This window comes from Artibeus jamaicensis, unplaced genomic scaffold (assembly GCF_021234435.1).
Source record: "Artibeus jamaicensis isolate MK-2021 breed Jamaican fruit bat unplaced genomic scaffold, CSHL_Jam_final scaffold_1964, whole genome shotgun sequence".
Taxonomy (NCBI): domain Eukaryota; kingdom Metazoa; phylum Chordata; class Mammalia; order Chiroptera; family Phyllostomidae; genus Artibeus; species Artibeus jamaicensis.
In genome coordinates this window covers 29701840-29720550 of record NW_026522030.1, presented here as the reverse complement: position 1 = coordinate 29720550, position 18711 = coordinate 29701840, and the positions used below count along the sequence as shown (strand labels likewise).

Sequence of the window (18711 nt, the reverse complement as noted above, 5' to 3'; positions counted from 1 at the left end):
AACATTTTTTGAAGGACCTTACTTTGAGCACTTAGGCCACATCTTACATGTCGTTTACTAGGGTGAGTACGTTGGTGACTACATATAGTTAACAGATTTTTCCATACGTGTATCTTTGGTGAATATTAATGGTAATACAGATAGTTAACGTTTACTGAGTGCCTCCTGTGTACCAGCTGATGCATTACGTGCTTTGGATGTATAAGTTTGTTTAATTCATAACCCTATGAGGAAGCAATTCGGTTGTCCCTATTATGTATGGACACTACAGTGAAGAGACACTGAGAAATTTGCCCAGGGCTTTACAGCCAGTAAGTTACAGAGGAGGAATTCATACCCAGGAGGTCCCCCTTCAGAGCTGTGTTCTGAACCAGTAGCCATACCTGCCTCCTTAGTGACTATTTAAATATGGTAAGCTTGTTTTATTTTTGCTTTTTTAATGTAGCTAGTTAGTTTGCTGTGTTCTGTACACTGTGAGCTTAAGTGTTACAAGTGATAGTGGGTATCCTTTGTAGGTATAAATTTTCATCAGAAAAGTGCTGTTTGAATTCTCAGATCAGCAAGTTCTGTGCCCCTAGACCTTTTTGGCAGTGTGGTGTGGTGGGGAGCAGCCCTCTCACAAACCGAAGTGGCTTTCTGCACCTGGCTGCTGCACCCTGGCGCTCGGTGTGGCAGTTCTGCGCTGGCCGTGTTTCACTGGCCGTGCAAGTGGAAGGAACACTTTTTTTTAAATAAGTGGAAATAGCTTTGTCTTCAGATTCGATTTTTAATTTGTAAAACAATTCCTTTATTTTTTACTTAAGGACTTTTCACTAGTGTAACTGTTGAGTGGAAATATTGAGCGTAGTTTTCATTCAGGGCTCCAGAGCTGCAAAGCCATGTATGGTTCTGAGTTGGTTAGATATTCCTGCTTAGGGAAAAATACTTTTTGTTTGTTCGTTTGTTTGTTTGTTTTTGTGAGAAAAAGTACACTGGGTTAGTGAACCAACTGGTTCATCTTGACTGCATCGTCCACTGCTGGCTCATGGCCCTGATGACCACAAGCCTGTATATATTTTTGTGCTTCTGATTATGAAATTTCAAACACAGGCACAGCACCTTTTTGTAACCACACAGGGACTGTCCAGAGGCCTGAAAAACCATTGAGTGCCTACCTAGGGTGAGAATGGCGGTGGAGGTCATTGGCCGGGTTTTAAAGGACCCATGTAGCCCCTGAACTTACATGCATAATTTTGTGCCCTTTTCTGTGGGAAAGGAGTCCTGAGCACTCACTGATACAGTGAGGAAACTGGGACCCAAAGAACGGAGTTTGAGAACTGTTTCTCTGGAGCAGTGGTCTCAAACCGGGATAGCTGCTTTCTCCCAGGGATGTGGGCACTGTCTGCCGGTGTTTCTGGTTGCCACCGTGTAGCGGTGTTGCCGGCATCTAATCAGTTTTGTCTGGCTTCTCTAGTGAGTTATGTCATTTTGAGAGAACCTGTCAAACTATACAAATGGTTTTCTCTTCCATTTCTCATGATGATGGGCAGAGTAAATGGTACTAGGCTGTTGTTTCAAGTTCAGATTGGGGGTGTTCTGTGACCAACTTTTCCCTGAAGAACATGGAGTAATAGACTTTTTCATTGGAACCATTGGGCTAGCAGAAATTTCTTGCTTGAAAGGAGGCCCAGGTGTTCTGGTTGCCCATTGAAGACTTCAGAATTAGTCCTAGTTCTTTTGTAGGTAACAGTTTCTCAAGTATCATACTGTATTTGCCTTCCTCTGTCCATGCCGAGCACTCTTGGTCATTTTGGCCAATTTCCTGGACACCCCTGCGGTTAGTACTAAGATGTACATGACAGACTGGGCCACCTGAGAACTCAGCGTTGACACTTTGGTCTGGTCTGGCACCGCTGAGGAATTTTGCAGATCTTGCTGCAGAAGAGTCCTGCTCTTTCATGGTCAGGTGAAAGTGCTTTGTGTTCATCTTTGTGTGGTCCTGAACACATTGTAATGAATAAACAAAGTGGAACCGTGGGTTTTCTAAGTAGCCTGTGAGTCTAGAACATAGAGTCATTTATATTTGAATGTGTGGGCACTGATCAGTGGACCTCAGTTTTACTTGAGCTTGGGTTTACTCTGCACCGCCGCTCCCCTGGCATACTCTGTTGCACTGTGCTATGAATGTGGGCAGCTATTTTAAAGGCTTTTGATTTTGTTGGGACATAGAACTATTTTGGAGTGTGGCATATTACCTCTAAGTATGTCTGCCTTGGTTAACCTTGAAAAATATTATAGTTCACCCGAAGTGGCCAATAAAAAGCGTGGTGGTAATTCCACAGTTCCTTGCTTGAACATTTTTCGGGCTAAGCTGGAGAAGACAAAATGCTTGTTTGGGCTTCTTAATGGAGAAATTGTGTCCTCCAAAATCCCATCGAGCTCTTCCTTTATGTAAGTTCCAGGAATGTGGGGATGACCACTCTACTTCCCTGAAAGCCTTTTTCTTACATTCATGGGATTTAGGAGAGGCTGGGTCACACATAGCACATTTATGTACAAAAACCTTGTTTTTTTAATATGGCAGCTCATTTCCAAATGCTTGCTGTGTCTGGCCTAAGAAGGAGGCCTGTAGTTAAGACCTTCTTTAACCAGGTCTAAGGAGAACTGATAGAATTTACTTATAATCTAAGCAAGAACTTCGTAGGATATTTTGCATTATTTTAGGAGGCATACAGAAAAAAATTGGTGAGCTCTTTGCTGGTTTTGGATTGTGAGATGGTTATTTGTGCCTGCTTCCCAGGTTAGATGTACTAATTCCACTGTTTTTCTGATACTCAGTTTTATAGTCTGGGGCCATGCTTTCGTCATGTTTGTTTGTTTGAAGCACACCCACAAGATTAACTTTCTGCGTGAAAATATTTAGCTTCTCAAACTGAAATATCTAGAACTAGATGTAAAGAGATTGGGATTATAACCTAAAGACTTAAACCTGAAAAAGAACTTAGACCTCAGAGGTTCTTGTATTCTTCCTTCATTGAGAGAGTTACTTGGTTAAGGGAGAGTAGTGTTGGCCACCCCAGAGAGAAGGCAAAGGCTATGGTGGCTTTTAATCATTCAACAGACGCTCCTGGACCTCATGTTACATGCAGGGCACTTTGAGGGCTAGGCTTGGAGATTCTGATCTGTGTGTGTGTGGCATTTGGACTGGTGTGAACAATACAAGGCAGTGTGTGGGGATGGCACTGTTGTGATGTAGGCAGAAGAGGAGGAAGTCTTCCCAAGGCTCACAAGTGATGCTGTTAGGACAGAGGGGCATTTTAGTGGGGGATTACTTAGGCAGGAGGAAAAGAAGGGGAGGGTTGCAAGTGGAAGCCACAGAATGAGGAAAGTGTTGCGTGTATTCAGGCTGTGGTTGGCGTTTCCAGCTTGGTTGGGGGATATAGATGAAAGTGGTGAAGAAGGTAGGTTTGGGGTGCATTGTAACAGGGCTTGAATGCTAGTTCCAGTACGTGGGCTCTTGAAGGAAAGCAGAGGGAAGGTTAATCTGACAGCAGGGAGGGATCATGTCTGTTTAATTTTCAGTAAATGCTGGAGAGGGACAGGGTTGGGCTGGTGTCATGTATGTGGCTGGAAAGGAGGAACCCAAGTGACCCTAGCAGCTCACTGGATGCTGTCTGTGGAAATGCGAAAGAGAAAGGCCTAAGAGTGTGCCCTCTGCAGACTGGCAGAATCACAGTACATACCATTAATAGGTAAAGGGACTTTAGAGAGGGAAACTTGGTCTTGATTTTGCAAGGGGATGGGTGCCAAGGGATGGGCGGTAGGAGGAGGGAAGGAAAGTGACGTGAACGTCTTTCATCTTCATGTCTTCATATCCGTCTCCTGGCAAATCTGTCGTCTTGCCGAGAACCTCTAGGATTCTTTTGCAGCAAGACTCTGTATTTGTTCCTTTATTCTATACCCAGACTACAGTGGACTTTGCTTGGCAGCCCTTTGTGGGCAGTGGTTTTAGAAACTTAAAATTTTAAGGAAGGTGTTCACTCTAGTGTCAGGGTATGAGAGTGTTTCTCTTCGTTTTGCTTGATTATCGCTATCACCTTTATATAAGATATAATAGTGGGAGTTTGCAAATTATCTCTTTTTCCTTTTCAACATTAAAAATAGACATGTGGTCCTCTAAATTACTCATCAGTTATGGAAACTCTTTGTTCCAGTCATTATTTTCCTCCGTTTCTTCTTAACTTTTATATAATTTGGCCAAGAACTGTAGATAGGTCAGTGATTCTGTATCCTTGGTGTTGAGAAATTTCATGTAAACATGAGGCTGCATCTGTCATTATCTTGAGAAATCACTACTATATTTCGAAAGAAAAATTTTTAAATTGTTAATCATGTATGGGCTAAATACTGAAATGACCATGGCTGCTTTAGTCCATGTGAATTTTATGTGCCTGGTTAAAATCTTCCTTTTTACCTAATGTGAGGCATTTTAAACTGTATTTTAAACTTTACCCCTTTAGATGCTAGTGTTAAGCTGTTGTAGTTGAGTGAGAACAGCAGTGATAGTGAGGAAAGTTAAGTAAACATGAAATTAAAAAGGCCATAGAGTACATTTTGGTAAACCAAAATATTGCTTGGTGGCATGAAGCCACAGATCCATTCCAAAAGAAAAAAAATGCAGAAATGTGGTTTTGCTGTCTGTCATGCAGTCTGTTTTCAACTGTCAGAAACATACGTTGCTTTATGGGGTATTTTTTTTTTTAAGTCTGACCGCAGCTTTTAATTTCCTTCACTCCACCCACACCTCCCACCACATGCCCATGTATCTAGTGCTAATTTATGGGCAATTTAAATGTAATGACATAATCATCAACCACCAAAAGGGTCAGCAGTTGCGGCAAGGCAAAACTTTCTCGTCTTTGGTATGCTAAGTATCAGTTCTCCACTTTGGGAAACTTTTATAATCAGAACACAGTGATTGTCCTTGTTTTTTGGTTTAAATTGAGTGTTTTTTTTTAAGGTAGCTTTGAAGTGCTTTTTTTTTTTTTTGCTAAAATAATATATTTATTCACATTAGAGAAATTTTATAAAGCCAAAGAAATTGAAAGAATCACCCATGGTTCTACCACTCTGACCTAACTGCTGACCGAGGCAGGAGCTGAAGTTTGAGGCTGTACCGGGTCTCTCTGCTTGTTGTGGCGGATGGAGCATTATGCTCTCAGGACTCCTATCAAAATACCGGTCAAGGTTTAAAAGGCAGTGCATAAAAGAAACATGAATATGCCTTTATTTCTTTTCAAAGTACAAAAGTACAATACAGTATATAGTAAAGTGAAACCTTAGATCTTTAAAGGTAGTTTTGATTTATTGATAACTATGATTTATTTCACATTTTATATGGTCATCACAATCCTAAATCTTTTTTAGGATCTAAATTCATCCAGTAACTACCTGTAATCTTGGTAAATCATTTATGTTTTCTGAGTTTCAGTTCTTCTTCCATATCCATAAAATAAGGGGCTAGAACTAGATTAGTGTGTTTATAAAATGCTGGTTCCACAGTTGCCTAACCTGGGACCTGGACGTCAGTATTTCTCTGAAGCTCCCGGGGTGATCTAAAGTGCAGCCGGGTTGAGAACCAGTGAACTAGAGCAGTGCTGCTCAAACTTTAATGTGTATACAAGCCACTGGGGATCACGTTAAAATCAGATTTGTTTCTGCAGTCCAGGATGGGGCCTGATAGTCTCCATTTCTAACACCCAGGTGATGTAGATCCTGCTGGTCCACGGACCACATTTTAAGTAGCAAGGACCCAGAAATCTCTAAAATTGCTGTCATGTCTATGTCATTTCTTATTTCCATGCTGTAGTTTACATAGCACATGGGGATCCATGTGCTGCTTGAATGAGACCCCCAATTAGGATGTGAAGATTAATACATACTGTGGTATCTGCATAACCTCTGTTCTGCCTCTGGAATAATTCAGCAAATTCAAGTAATTTTTGTGGTACCTTGCTTTAGGTGCCCTGGCTGATGGCTCCAGCTGGTGGCTGATGGTTGGGCACATTGCTGCAGGGAAGAGCAGGGGCACTTTCCATCTCTGCCTCCCCTGCTCACCAAACCCCACTCCTGGAGGTACCTGCCTTCCAAATTCTGTTTCCTTTCTTCTCACCCTTCAGTGGCTGCCTGCCCACATGGACTTCTAATTCCTGAGCAATATTTAAGCAAAAAGAATCATGAAAATTTTATTTTAATTTGGTTCTTCTTTAAGCACATTCTCTGTAGAAAATTTACTAAATGTTAAGATAAACCAAGTGAAACTCCAGTTTCACAGTATGTTTTGTTGTGGGACACAACAAAACGTCCTAAAGCTGTAATGTCTTTCAAGCTCTTCTTAACCCCATTGTTTAGGAATAAGAGAATACTGTTTGAAACTGTGTAGTCTTTGGTTTGTATGTTGCAGTACGTCAGCGGACTGGCAGGCAGCGTGATCGAGTGGGAGACCCCTGGCTTGGGGTGTCTGCAGAACTGAGTTTTAAGCCGTCACCTACCCTTAAGTTAAATATAACTGTGCACACTTAGCTTCTGTATGTAAACCAGACAGGGAATCGTGAACTACACCTTTTATTAAGGCTGTGTTGGAGACTTTCGTTGCCCCGAAGGAACTTGCGTATCACCTGTTGTAAAGGTCCAGGCAGTAAGAGTACAGTTTGCCATTTAGAAGTGCTGTTCAGAGTAGTCTGGGGACTCTGCTGGTTTTTAAAGGTGGGCGATGCGGTGAGGGGCTAGTACCAGACTGTAAATCGACACACTACTTTATTGAGAATGCCTTCGTCTAAAAAATGAATAAATAAATAAACCAAAAGAATTAAAAAATCCACCTAACTGAACTAAACAATAGTGGGCTTGTTTCCAGCACAAGCCCACGATCTTCTTGCCAGCGGATAACAGCAGTTTGGGGGTTGACTCCTTTCAGTAGTGCTGCTGCGGACTACTCAACCAAAAGGTTTGTTAGGATGGTTTTTATAAATTGGGAGTAGACTGAAATTGAAGTTCATGAAATAAAGGAAAATGTAACCCCTAAAAAAGAAGGTAAGTTCAGAGACAAGTTAGGTTATGGGTAAGATTAAGTTCAACAGGGTGGGGACATGCAAAATAGTAAGTTACGTGAAGGCAGTTGACAGATTCGTAAGTGTAAGAGACTATGCAGTTTGCTTTGGTTAATGCAAAATTTGTGTGAATTCTTTTGAGTACTTCTGAATTCCAAATAGCTTGTCTTATGGAGAATTTTTGTTTTCCATTTCTCATCTTCCTGATAGAAGGCACATATATCTGTAACTCATACAACTGTTATTCTGTAGTCTTCAATTGTAAGAGGCTTTGAAATTAAGCCTGATTTTCCCTCCACTTCTATTCTTCTCCCCCCAGCCTTCCATTCTTTACTTTTACTACTATATATAAAATTTACTGCATCCAGGGCAAGAATCTGTTTACCAAGAAAAGAGGAAGAGAAGTCCTTTGCCAGTAGCAAAACATAAATACTGAGAATGTCTTTTCTGGGTCACAGTTCAAGAAAGTAGGAAATAGCAAATTTTCTGGGCCTGGGCCTGGGCCTGGGCCTGTGACCTCACTTCTCTTTACAATCAATTGGGAGGCACTGTCCTACTATCTGTCCTCTGTTATTACGGTGTCAGTGAGTCTGCCCCCCTCTTACACACCAGGGAGGGACGTGTTAATTGAGAGACAGGAAGAGCCCGAAGCTTGAATTGGTGTCTTAACAATACAGCTACTCACTTTTTAGCACTGTGTAATCTCAGTTCTGTTTTAGAAAACAACTGCTTAACCTTAAAAGATTGTATTCATAAGTCTACCCTCATAACTATTTCTGCCAACCAGATATGGGGCAGCTGCTATTCTTCCCATTTCATAGTCATAGAAATGGAGTCCAAAATCACTTAGGGGTTTGTTTAGAGTCCTGGTTCAGCTGGATTAGAATTTAGAGTCAATCTGGGACTTGAGACTGCACAGTTGTATCATTCACAGCATGTGGTGTGCTTTCCAAAATGTGTTATCACTTGAATCTGGGTTTTTCCCTTGCCTCTCCGTAACTTTCCCCTGAAGCAGCCCTCACCGTCGTTCCATCAGACTCTTGTTGTGCCTGGACTCCTGTGCTGGTTTCCTGGCTGATAGCTGCATCTGCAGCCTTTGCTGTCTCTGCGCCCTTATCTGGGCTTAAGGAGCTCAGGGTACACTTCTCTATTGATACTGGGCTGTTCTTTAGGGGCCCTCCTATTCCTGGAGATCCAGCCAATATGCTCAGCATGCCTCTATGTTCTTCTCTCCTTTTACCCTTTACATGGGTGATCTTGTCCATGCTGCTTAGTAGGTGGATCCACAAATCTTTTCTGTGGCCTAGATTTCTCCTCTGAGACCATTACATGTAACTGAGAATTCACAGGTACTTAAACTCAACATGTCCTAAAAAGACATCTTTCACAAGCCTGTGCTTGGTCCAGTGATCTTTATCTGAGAAAATGCCAGCCACATCCACCCAGTTGCTCAAGCCAGAAGTCCAGGGGAAGGTTGCCAATTGCCTTTCTCTCTCATGATTAGCTGCACCCAGGTTGTCCTCTGGCCTCTTGGAATCTAGTCCCAGTTACTCCTACGTGTGTGTACTTCTCTCCCGCTGCCTGATGATCATGGTGAATTACTTAACCACTTGTCTCTTCCTTGGCTTTATCTGTAAAGTGGGAAGAAGTAATCCTGTTAAAATTGTTCTGAGTTGAAATGAAATGTCTAGCCTAGAGCAAGCCCTCCATGAATTTTAGGGTGGTGGTGGTGGTGGTGACACAGTGACAATATGATGACTGGCACCCAGAGCCACCATATTTGAAATGACTCTGACTGTGAGTGATGCAGTCGTCTCCTAACTGGACTAACCTAGGCGGGGATAATCCTGGCACACCAGGCACTTCTGGGTCTGCTTCTTCAGCCGTATTTCATGCAGCGCCTGTTCCCTTTCATTGTGCTGCGCTTGTTCATTGTGAACGTCTCCCAACATTCGGATCATTTTTGCCCTTTTTTTGCCCTGTCCTTCTCTTTGTCCAGCAGACTCACTTCACCATCAGTTAGTCTGGGAAACAGTCCCCTGTTAAGCATTTAAAAATGTCCTACATTTTTTTAAAAAGTCTGTCTCATTTGCTAGATTATGAGCTCTGTAAATCTTTCTTGTTCATCTGTTCTTTCTCAGACTGTAATACTGTGCCTGACAATATTGTAGACAGTTACTGAAAACTGGAATTGATACGGATTACATATTGCTCTCTCTCTCCAAAGCCACTGTATTAATTTTAGTCAGAAGGGGTTTCTGCCCTCCTCACTTTTGCATTCCTAGGGCTCCTCTGTGTACTACCTAGGTACCACATGGTGTCTGTTACTATGCTTATTTCCATTTGCTCTTCTGGTGTACTAGATTATAAATGCTTCGGGGACCCAGATCAATTGGGCATTCAAATCCTGTTTCTACCATAGCTGCTAGCTTAGGGTAGGAGTGAATGAATGAACCAATATCTGAAAGCATCTTGTTGAATTTCCTAAGTCTGTGGCGCTCTGGGAATTGATATTGTTCCTATTCTGAAATTATCTTTCATTCTCCATCTTTCCTCTTGTGGTATGTTTTGTGGTTATAAATCTCCTCTGTCCTTCCACAGCCACTCAAATATAATCAGTGGCAAGAAAGGGGAGGGGGTGGAGGGCAGAAATGCACTGGAGTGTCTTAACCTCCTGTCTGATATTTATCATAGCTTTCCTAGGAATTGTCCTTGATAGGTCTTTGCTGCCTTCCAAATAAAGTTCAAGCTCTTGAGCGTGGCATTCAAGACCTTCCACATTCTGACCCCAGTGAACCCTTTCTGTCTTTATTTTTCACTTAGTTTTTATTGCATGCATCCTGTGCTCTGGCTTAATGGTTTTCAATCCTGCCTGTACATTAGAATCACCCGGGGAGCTTTAAAATAAAATACTGACGGGTGGGCTGTACCCTCTGAGAGTGTGAGTTCATTGGTCTGGGATGAGGCCTGGGCTTTGGTGTTTGTGAAAGATTTCACTTGTAATGCTAGTGTAAAGCCAGGATTGGAAACCACGACTAACTCAATGTTTCCCACGTAATACAATCTCCTTTAAAGAGCTTGGAGAAGAAAGGGTTTTATAGTCAAAGAACTTCGATTAAGACTGCATTTTATGTGTTTCTTTTCAAAGATTTATAACTAACATTATCAAATGAGAGGCCCTGAGGTGTCCAACAAGAAAGAAACCTGTTTTACTTTGTTTAAGCTCTGTGAGATCATCTGGTCAGGGATCAGCTCTTTATGTATGTAGTACCTGTTAATAATATCTGCAAAACTTGGTATAGAACCTGCTTTGGGAGGTACCTCTCCAGCCACATCTCAGCTTTTAAGTCACTTTTTAATTTGTCCTTCCTTGATTTTATCTAAACCATGCCACCACCCCTGCCCTAGGCTTCTCTCTTAGACCCGTAATTTTATCTTCCTCTTAGCATTTTTTAGTATCAGAAATTCCTCTTTATATACTTTTGCTTCTGTCTCCTACCCCGATGATGTGAATTCCATGACAGCAGGACCTTGTCTTATTCATCCCTGTGTCCCCATTTATCCCCTAAAATAGGCCTGACAAGTAGTAGGTGCTTAATAAATATTTGAATGGGCAGAAAGCAATACCTTCATGATTTTGGCTTTTACTAATATACATGTGTTTAAATGTTTTGAACTGTTTGCACAATTGAAAGCTTCAAATATATTTTAAAAATAACTAGGAATACAGGAGCAAAATAGATGACAATAGTTTTCTAAACCTTGAATTTTCTCCACCTGCTTAATGAAGTATTAAAAAAAGAAGAAAATAAGCAAAAGTAGATATGAGCCTTATTGCATAAGAAATACGATTATTATTTTTATTATAGAGAGCTCTCAGTTTGTGGTGTGGGACTTTTTTCCTCTTAATATCTTAACCAGTACAGGGGTCGCACCTACATGAGTCAGTAAAAGAATTTCGGTGCAGAATCAGTGAGCAATAGTGGATTTTTGTGTGGGACGCCCTGTACCAATGACCAAAAAAAAAAAAGCCCCGAAACCAAAACAAAATGATAAAAATAGGCAAGGAATTAGTAGTTCTGAGTAAAAACTTCTAATTAGTAGAACCCCGCTACAGTGAGAGTGTTCAGACAGGTTTGTCAGGGACAGTGGGGAAGGGGCGTTGTGGATTAGAGTCTGTACCTGGGACCCCGGTCCATGGCACGGAATTCCCATGGCATGTGCTCCCTGGGAGTCCTCACTCTACGGCTACGTGCCTGGCTCCCCAAGCCCGTCTTTGACTGTCCACGCATCCAGTGGGGTTGATGATGTGCAGTCTGGTCCACTTGTGTGGTGGCGTGTGTAATTCCTATAACCCACTGCACCTCAGATGATCAGAACCCACTCTTGCTTCTTGTGACACCACAGATGCAGGTGCGTGGCTGGGGCCCCTCCTTGGACTGTCGGGATTATCCCGCTGGTTCACCGTGTAGGTACCATGGCGGAGATTGACCATGACTCAGTACACAAGGTGTCCGTCCAGTGTGACGTCTTTACTGTTACCCCAGTTCAGTGGGTCAGGTGATGGCAGTCTCATGTGAGTAATCTCAGGAAGGAGGTTAAGCGGCATCACTTTTGTTATATTTCTAAAATAGTCCTTTAAAATATGTCCTGCAGAGTTTTCAGAATGGAAGCTTTAATCATTTACTTACCAGTGAGGAATTGTCCAGAGTGAATGTGCATTTTTGGGGGGAGGCCCACTGTGATTACTTCTATTTTTGAGTAGCTTGACATCCTAAATGCCAGAAAAGGATGTGTGTTGGCAAGGTAAATAAACCAAATCAGACTCTAAGCAGGTTTTGCTGTAATAATCCCTAATTTCGACAAGCTTGCAAAGATTTCTGGAGACTCTAAGCACCTAACAGAAGCTGCAGTTTCTTCTCTTCATTCAACAAGTGTTTTTGAGTGTCTTTCACATACCAGGCACTGAGGCTGTAGACCACGATGTCTCTGCCTTCATTGAGCCTGCATTCTTTGGAACCTTAGTTCTCAGGGTGTCGCCTGGACCCGCAGCATCATGCCACCTGGGAGTTTGTTAGGGGTATGGACGCTCAGGCTCCACTCCAGGCTGGATTCGAACTCGATTCCCATGTGATTAATGGGAAGTTTGAGAAGTATGTTAAAGTTTGAGAAGTACATGAGAAGTTCATGAAAATAATAAGTGCTGCGAGGAAAAGACTTAATCGGGCAGAGGGAGTGGGGTCGTAGAGGAGGGGCAGTGAAGATGTCTGAGGAGGTGACCTGTGGGTGGAGACTGCAGTGATGCGGAGGGAAAGGCCGCAGGACGATATGGGGACGGCAGTTCAGACTGAGGGGGCTTCATCCTTGCCGTGCTTTGTTCGTGGCTGTCTCTCTTGATGCCGGGGTCAGACCTTTGCTTGTCCTCCTTTGTGCGCTGGCCGGTGACTGTGGATTCACTTGTCTGCTCTGCCTGTTTGGTAATGGAAGCATTTGGCAGAGCAGTAGAACTGCAGATAGCAGAAGAGCAAAACTTCTGTTTTAATGAGAGCTGGCTATTGATCAAAGCACGGACACAGTCTGAGGGGACGGATGGTAGGGTCTCTTGGCAGTTATGGCCTCAGAGAGTTGAAATTTTATATAATTGGGAAGAGGCTAGAATAGAAAGGACAAGAGGAAAGGAGGTGTTGAGGAATGCGTATACTGATGAAGCTTTATTGAAAAATGGAGATAAATTAAAAAAAGGAAGTGTTTAGCCTAACCTGTGAAAATAGAATAAGAAATATAGCCTGGCTCTCAATGTGTGAAAGGTGCGTTGTTTTCCTGGTGATAACTATCCATGATGAGAACTTGGTATGAAGTTAATGTTTTTCTTTTTGGTTTTATTCCGGTAGCCAAAGTTCTTTTGTCTTTTTAGGTAATTCTCACATATATTTTAATCACATAGATCACATTGGGGAAAAACAATTTGAACAATCTTCGCCTACGGTGGGCACAAAAAATATTTCTCCCCTCTGTTAGTAGCTAACTATCAAAATGCTTAATTGTGAGTCAACGTTCAAAGACTCCTACACATTTGTCAGTAGGAAAGAGTGGGAGGAGGGAGGAGATAGGAGGAGGGAGGGAGCAAGGGCGGGAGGTACGGAGAGATTCAGATTCAGTTTCAGAGTTGACAAGAGGGACGAAGGAGAGAGAAGAGAAATCTGGCTGGTGGGGTTTGCTGGCGCAGGAGTGCTGAGTAGACAGGCATTTGCCAACTTGGGGCCGGGTGTTTAGTACTCCGAGTAATTGGGGTCTGTGGCCAGCCCTACCTTGTTCCATGAAGGCTGAATTCAAGCTCATGAAGAAAGACTTTTTTTCCCTATTCCTGACATCCTACTTTTCCCTCCTATCTTTTTCCCATTTTCCCTGGCCTGCCCCTCTGGTGGAGCTGAGCATAATGGTGATTGCATTGGTTACAGTGTTTTTCAGACCCGGGGACTGAAATGACTTGCCCTTGCAGAAGTAATTGGATGTCAGGCACAGTGCTCATTATTCTCAGCCTTGATAATGTATCGCTCTTAATATTTGGAGCAGTGTTTAAACAATAACCAGAGCCTGGAAGATGGAGGTACAATAATAGGCAAATATCTGGGATTTCCCTTAAAGATTTTTTAAAAAGCTTTAAGAGGTGAGAGATGGGTGCTTTTTTTCTAACCATTGCAAAAATTCTTCAGTAAAATACCACCTCGCCTTTGGGGACAGATTGGAATAGTTTCATGAAGTGGAGGTATACTGTTACACTCTCCGGGAAAGACATTGTCCTGCATATTCCCACTTCCTGTACCACCCACGTGTGTATCTTGTTAGGACAAACAGATGATGGAGCACTTTAGTGTGTTCACTTAATGTACTTGTTAGCACACAGGAAGATAGCATGGACATGAGTTCAAAACACAAAGCAGGCTGACATCGCTCGAAGGTATTTAACATCAGTAGAATCATGGCTTTAGTGACACTCCTGGGGTAAGGGGCAATCAAATGGTTGAAGGTTGGTGCTTTCAGTTCCAGTTGAGCACTCCTTACGCAGTACCTCTTCCTCCCTGGACGGAGTGGGATGATGAGAGCTTTTACGATGTGTTAATACTTTGTTAAAAAAAAAGTCTTGGTAGTTTGAACCACTCCTTTAGGGAACTGTAGGTTTCCTATTAAGTTGATTATTAATGTTATCACTTCAGTTTATTGTTTTATTAAGTAATATAAAATATTCTCTACAAAATAAGCACCTGAACTCAAATAAAATTTAGGCACCTGGTTATACCAGCTCACTAGCGGTGCTGACAGTACTTTTGATCTAAAATCTCTAAGCCTTATTCCAGTTTGCCTTAAAGTAAAATAAAATTAGTGTTATCCTTTATATGTTTTTGTGAAGTTGAGTTTGGTTAACAAGATGAAAACTGAGTTGTCAGGGTAGAGAAGTAGTACTACTTGAATACTTCCTTTATGTTTAGTGTGGATTTTAAGTTGGGAAGAATTTCTTCTCATGAGTCCTGAATTTTTAAATCCAGGGGCAGGCAAGATCTGTTTCAGACGTTATACTGTTTCTCAGAAAATTTGGAGTAGATAGATGAACAAATCAAGATAATTTATTTTCTGATTGAGTTAAAATTACGGTCCTGGTTCTGCGGTGGTGAAAGGGGGGTGAAAGAGAGTTGCAAGATTTATTGGCACTTAACTCCACAAAAGATTTCAGACAATAAGAAGGAATTTTTCTTCACTTTTTAAAAAGTGTCTATGTATAGTGGGTATTATGTTCTTGATAAACACATACTAAAATAGAGTCATCTTTGAAATGAAGTTTTGGTAGAGAAACCACTGTAGAACACAAATTAATTGTGAAATGTTATTCAAGAATGTTTTTCTGAACCTATAGTAGTTTGGGTTTATTTTGTTATTGTTCTTTTTGTTTATTTTTTTCTGGTTGGCTGCTGAAATGGTTTTCTAGCAATGTTTTGTTATTCTGTTTCGTTTCAATAATACTCTGTAATGGTGTTCTTCCTATTTCAATGAGAGGCTGAAAATTCTAAGAAACATTTTTTAAAGTGATAGCTTTTGATATATCTAAAATAAAGTCATCTGTATTTTCTCTCAATTTTATTATGTGGTTAAAATAAAATTTGTCTAAGTTTTTTAAAGGAAATTATATTGGCGGAAATGTAAATAAAATTTAGATTTATTGTACTAGATGCATTTGAGAGGTTGTAATTCGATTTGTGTAGGCTTAACTAGTTTTTTTGTCTTAAATGACTAAAGTAATTTGTTATATAAGCGATAAAACAAGTTTTTGATACTGTGCTTTAGTAGTATTTGTTGCTTTTTAATCTAGTGATTGAATGGGGGCATTCTTGTCAATGCGTGGCCTTGCTTTTCCGTGATGCAAGGTCGTTAATACAGTTCTGTTGGTTCTTGAGTTGGAGCGTGAAGAAGAAAGGATAAAAGGCTCTTCTCAGTGTGTGTGTTTGTGGTTCATGACTGATGCCACGAGTCCACTGGCCTCAGCAGTCTAGAGTTAGCTTGTCAGCCTTCATGGGCCAGGTGTTAAATGCATAGCGAGGGGATTTTCATAAAATGCCTTTTCTTAGTTAACCTTTTGCTAAAATATTTTGGTCAAATGGGTCATTTTTTAATTGGGGATAGTTGTTTTTATTGGTTCTTTTTATTGGAGGGGTGGCATAAAGGCGGGAAATTACAGAAGGATGAAATATACAATGGTGGTGACTTGAGGGTGGGAAAATATGTATACCTTTTTTTAAATGAATATTTCGATGGATAGAGAAAGACACAATAGAAGTGTCAAAAATTGTTATCGTGTTTGACAAACTGTGGCTGCAACAAACAATCTTTTTGCTATATTTTGACATGAACAACTGTTCTTTTATTGGGGCCATTAATGCTGTTTTGGTATATAATGGGCAACCGAAGACAATACTTAGCAGTGTCAATGTCCATAAAGCATCGAATACTGTGATAACATCCAGTATCCCTAACAGCAGTATTTCAGAGTCCCTGCCTATTTAAACGGCGATCTGTGAATGTACGGGCTTGGGGATGCGTGAGCCACATCGCCTCTAAATTTGATTGGAAGCTACAGCACTGGCGTAGGCTGATGGATAGCAGATTAGAGCCCTGATTAACCATGTGATTCGAAGACTGGGAATTATTGTCTAAGCAAGATTCATCAGACACAATCAGAATTTCAAGTGGTCAGATGGAATTCAAATGTGTATTGTGGCTTTTCCTCCCCTAGTGCTCTTCCTTCTAGGTTGCCTATTTTCTCCTTCTTTCCCCAAAGCTGAAAAATACTTCTTTGATGAATTTGCTCCTTACCCTAAAGCTGTCTGTCTGTTATTCATCAGAAAGCAGGTCGCAGTTCAGTGAGCAGAAGAAAAGATTTTAATAGAAGCTATGCCAAGGGCTGTAATGCATCATTTTAGGGCCCTAATTACATTACAATGACAAATATCAATGGTGACAACAGCAATAACCTACATCCTTTAATGGCTGTGCTGGAAAAGGAGTTTGGGCCTCACGCCATTAGATTAGACTCAGTTTCAAAACATAGGCCATTAGAAGTGTGTGTCCACAGTATTATTGGCTGATCACTGAAGCCCAGTGGAAAGGCCTGTAAATAAATGATGCCTCCCAAAAGCTGGGTCCTGTGGGACAAAAGAAGCAAAATTAGATGACCGTGAAAGCAGCAGTGTTTCCGAGGCAACTTTGGCTTTCAAAGTGAGGAATGACCGGCTTAATTTTATGAAATCACACACACATCCCACCCCCCTGCTGCCAATTAGCCTGACCATGAAAATCCATTGGCATGACAACTTAAAGAAATTAAGAAGTCTTTTAAACAAAAGGGGGCCTCTAAAGAAAATGTTTGGAAGGCACCCTCCCCGCTTTTCTGTTATGTATGTGTGTTACTATACATGAACCAATAAAATAACTTTTCTACCAATAAAATGCTCTTCTACACTTATTTTTAAGAAACTATAGATTTTTTTCATAGTTGTCAGACTTAAAATAGTCTGTGTCCAAAGTTAAAGGCGACAACTTACATATCTCTTGGTCTTTATTTGGCCAGCTGAGTAAGTTTCCTCAGTTGTTTTTATTGCTGAGATTATGCAGCAAACTAAAGAACTCAGTTTTCTTATGTGCCCACACATTTTTCAGCCCTCCTAGCAAGGGACTATTTTATTTATGTAAACAACATAATGAGGAAAATATGCTTGGCAGATGGTTCTAAGCATTAGAATCATCAGTTTGGTCTGCCCCAAAGTGTCTCATTATCTTTTATTCTCTCCCCCTCCACCTCTCCCTACAAAAAGCTTAACAACCAAATGCCTTTGAGATGCCCTGCTTTTAGACTGGCAAATGCCCCTCTATTTTCTCAGCTCACACTGGAATTTCACCCCATAACCACTGTGTTCGTCCAGGTTGGAGAGTGATTCGGTGATTCCCATTGCAGCTTTTCATGGTGGTTTAAGCATTCTTAAAGGAGAGCTAAATGTTCCATGGGGCCAGTGCCGTAAATTAAATCAGGTCGGCACAGTTGGGTCCTTACTCACTTCTGCTTGTTGGTGCTGGGTTTTTGTCCATCCTGTTAGGAATGCAGAACTGGAAAGGAAAGCTTGGGTTTTGAAACTTTATGGTAAATTTGTGTTTATTCTTGCCTGGCAAAGTTTTTAGGGTGCTGGCATTTAAAAGACTGCTTCGCTGTAGAGTCAAAAGGATTGCTGACGAAAGAAGGAAACCTAGGTTGCACAAGCAGAGTGTCCGTCATTCTGGTAATGACTTTGTAAGAAAAAGGAGCATTTTGTCCTCTTACAAAATGAGGAACTGACCCTGCCGGAATTTATTTTAAGAGTGTCTCAAGAATAGTAATTGTTTTGTTTTCTCTCTCTCAACATCCCTCTTCTTTTGCCCACACTATCATTAAAATACAAGCTTTTTCTTATGTATGTGTATTTATTTTTTAAAAGATTTTACTTATCTTTAGATGGGAAGGGAAGGAGAGAAATAATCAGTGTATGGTTGCCTCTCATGCATCTCCTGCTGGGAACTGGCCTGCAACTCAGGCATGTGCCCTGACTGGGAATCGAACCGCAGTTGTTTGGTTCACAGACCCACATTCAATCCACTGAGCTACACCAGCCAGGGCTGTATGTGTATTTTTAAAAAAGTGTTTACACGTCACATGCCAAAGTCTATAAGGAGCCATTTGATAATACAAATTACAATGACCACTGGTGAAGCTTTGTGTTGCCTTTTTGAAGAAAACACAGTGGTGGCCTCCCTTCCTCCCTCCCTTTCTTCTTTGCTGCCCTCCCACCCCTCTTTCCACCTTACTCTAGCATCCTATTGGTGTAAACTTTTATACTTATAAAAATCTCTAACGGCTATTAGAGAAAAATCCGTTATCTGACATTATTGGGACTTTTACAGAAAAGTAGTACCATGCTGATTGATGTTCCCAAGGTTAGTCTTCGTAAGCACACATACTGCTTGCTGCTGAGTGTAGGAAGATTTTAGCGTGTTCTAACAAGCCTCTTCACACAGAAAATTTTGTTGAATACATCTGGGAATTTTT

At 41.3% G+C, this 18711-nt stretch overlaps 1 protein-coding gene across 9 annotated transcripts in view; it reads left to right on the top strand.

Annotated features, from left to right (window-relative positions):
- Positions 1-18711, top strand: part of LOC119035888 (transducin-like enhancer protein 4) — a 144799-nt gene that overhangs the window by 15729 nt on the left and 110359 nt on the right. The window lies entirely within an intron of this gene.